A 3,563-nucleotide genomic window follows, 5' to 3' on the forward strand; every position below is an offset into this window, starting at 1 on the left:
CAGAGTCAGAAAAGAAATGTATAGAAACACAGAATACAGTTGGGAGGGCAACCGAGTGAATACTGAATCCACTAACATTTCTTTTTCATAGGCTTTACATATCCCAATCCAAAAATGAGGGCAAAGACAAAAGAACTCAAATACCCAAAGCATCAAGTAACCACACACTAGGTCAAGACATCCTGTTAGTGTCTATACTCTTGGTCAAAACTCCTGCCAATAACCTTGAAGGAGCAAGAATAGGTCTGAACTCTCTGACCTTTAGTCAAGGTAGAACGAATCCACATCTGTGGGCTCTGACAAATATCCCAGAATGCAGCTCTTATTACCATTTTTTTTTTTTTTTTGCAGATGAAGAAACAGAGACTCGTAGCCACTTAATAGATTTTCAGCTTTGTAAGCATGAAAACCAGAGAAGAAAAAGATTGGTTCAAAGGTCTGATTCTGTTCCACACGAACTTTGGTGGGGAAAAGCTATCGTGTCTGTTCGTGATAAGTATCTGGGTGTAATTGGTGTGACCATAGTTGCCCCGTGATATTATAAAGAGCTAATGTATGAAGGAAATCATCCAATGCAAGATACTGAGCACCCGGAAGATGATGCTTTGTGTCCATTCATTACTATCTACTAGCATAGAATTATGTTTCTGCTACTTCACAGCTGCTCAAATTCTGGACTCAGGGACACTTCTAGTTTTCACTGTTTCAGCTGTCCTTCTAGTCATGGAACTGACAGGACACATGTGTAATGATCAAAGCTGTAATTACCACGAACTACGTGCTCAGAGTTGACAGCTCCAGAGGGAGTTCACCTCCAAACTGACTTGTCTTGAGAAATTAACATTCTGCAGGATGTTTTACATTCAAGGATGAGTAGATCATGCAGGTTGGCGTTGAGACAACTGCTGCCCTAGATATGTATTTTCCAGAAGCTGACATTTTCAGAAAGCAGATTATTAACAGTAGTTAATTCACAAGATAATTGCCCTCTACAATTGTCCTAATATTTTTAGGATAGCCTTTGGTGAAAGGTTACTTACTGTTACCCTGAGTAAAAGATACCAAGTAACTTAACATTCTTCTCCCTAACTAAGACTATTCTCCCGTTAACCTTTTAAATACAATGACATACATTAATTGAAAAGAAAAAAAATCTGTTAAAGTGAAATAGAATTTGTATGACTTTTTATTTCTAAAATGTATTAGTCTCACTCATATTCACATCAGCCCAAAATAAATTATATCAATACATCCTATGTTCCATACACGCAAGAAATAAAGGCTTATTAGTACCATAATACCATATATTACCATACTATTACCATACTTATTGCTAATGACTTTTTCAGTGCAAGTAAACACCTTCAATAATCAATTGATTTTGAATCAAATAATTCAAGATTGCCTTCAATAATCTCATTTGTTATTATTATAAAGATAATATACTAATAAACATTACCTCATTGAATGTCAATATCATTGATTTAAAGACCCAGTACTATTTAATATCCTTTAGTAGTGGTGCGGGTCTCCTGATTGCTTCTTACAAATCACATAGGAATTTATGAATTAAAGTAGTAAGGTAAGTGACTAGAGAGACTGCTCAGGGGTTAAGAGCACCTGTTGCACTTGCAGAGAGCCCAGGTTTAGTTCCCAACACTCACATATTTGGCTTACAATCATTTATGATGTTCCAGTGGATCTGATGCTATCTTCTGACCTGTGGGCACCAGACATGCAGGAGGTACACATGCTGGCAAAACACTCATACACATAAAATAAATAAATTCAAAAAGAATTTTTATTGTCGCAAGCAACGTACACCACTTAGTAGCCGTCATAAAATTAATTCATGTGGTCAATCTATGCACATGGAATGAGTACAGTTTAAGTATCCTTCAGATTTTATTCATTGCAACAGTTATTAAATGCTCAGCTACACCCAGTCTTCTTTACCTACTTTAATGATAACTCCTTTTTAGTTGTATTTAGAGTCATCATTAACACTTACTTATGAAAACAATTTTCCTACTTTCTAATCCCTTGCTATTACCATTTATGTATATTTTCCTTGGAAAATGCTTTGTTATTTGAGCCACATGCCAGAAAATGTCATCTCCAACTGGTGGGACTTTAGCTACTCCCAAAGACATTTTAAAATACCCCACAAGAACTATCTCTTCATAGCAAAGTGCTACAATTTTTCTAAAATGATGCTTATATAAACCGTGACTACTGATAAAATGCTGTAACTCAAACTAGTCAGGAGGCTAAGGAACGGGAATCATGCATTCAAGGATGTCTCAGCTTCTAGAACAAGTTCAGAGACAATTTGATAGAGCTTATCTCCCAATAAAAAGTAAAAAGATTTAGGCCCAGGTAAAGTGCAAACACAAGGCCATAGGTTCAACCCCAGCCCATACACAAACACAAACAGGATGTCACTATGCACAAATGAATGAAAGGCATTCCCTTTTTTGTCATTATAGGTTAGAAATTTGCAGATTATCTGGGAAAATGTAATAGCAATGAATATATTTCCTCAAATTCTGTCCTAACTTTCTCTCTGCTGTCTCAGAGATGGTCATACATTTTAGATCACGCATACATGAAATCAATATTGATATTAGTCCCTTGATACAATGTCAGACTTACACTCTACTCAAGGGAAAAAGAAATTATTTAAGCAGAAAAATAAATAGACAATTTTAGATAACCATCAACCTAGAAAAATAAAGAAAATTACAGAACAAAATAGTGGGTTGCCATGGCTTTCTTATAAAGGCACTTGGGAAATCTGGCTCAAATCCAAAGACATTTAAATTAATGAAACTGGGGAAATGTAGCTTCATAGAAGGAATGGACTGATCAGCTGACTTAGACTTTTTTTAAAACCACCATTTTCTTCAAGGTGGTCACCTGGGCTTCAGACCTGGTTAACAACTGAAGGTCAGTGCAGGCCTTTTTAGGACATACCTCTGACCTTGTGAGTCTACAAGGCTAACCTTCAGCAGGTGAATGGTTAAAGTGGTAATAATAAATGCAAAGTATTGTTCTGTGCATTTTCTTTCAGTAAGTAAGCCATGAACAGCCCAAGAAATTAAAAATTTATTTCTCTGTTTTAAGAAATTAGAGACAAGGAGACAAAAATCTCACAACTTCCTGTTCTTATGCCTCTTGAAATTTCCTGGCCCACCTTCTGCCATAATCCCTGGGCCTTAGGTGCAAGGCTATATTCTAAATGCATCAGAAGAAATAGAGGTCATGAATGTTAGATTAGAGGGAGGTGCCTAGGAAGGGTTTGAGGGAGAACACGGAAGAGTTCAAGGGTGGAAAGGGAAGGGAGAGATGAGGTAGTTATATTTGAATTTAAATTTAAAATAAAAAACTTGCAAACTAAATTGTTATCATACATTTGAAAGAAATTTATTGAACCTCATAAATTAGACTACTATCAATGTGTATGAATATGTGTGTAGAAAGATAGATGATCGACAGATAGATAAATGATAGAAAGATAGATGACAAATAGATAGAGAGACAGATGATGATAGATAGATAGA

At 35.9% G+C, this 3,563-nt stretch overlaps 1 pseudogene; it reads left to right on the forward strand.

The window, feature by feature from the left end:
* The window catches only part of LOC101993733, a 16,454-nt pseudogene extending 15,918 nt beyond the window's left edge, over positions 1-536 (forward strand).
* Positions 537-3,563: the final 3,027 nt, after the last annotated feature.

The sequence above is a fragment of the Microtus ochrogaster genome, chromosome 26 (assembly GCF_000317375.1).
Source record: "Microtus ochrogaster isolate Prairie Vole_2 chromosome 26, MicOch1.0, whole genome shotgun sequence".
In the NCBI taxonomy this organism is placed as follows: Eukaryota; Metazoa; Chordata; class Mammalia; order Rodentia; family Cricetidae; genus Microtus; species Microtus ochrogaster.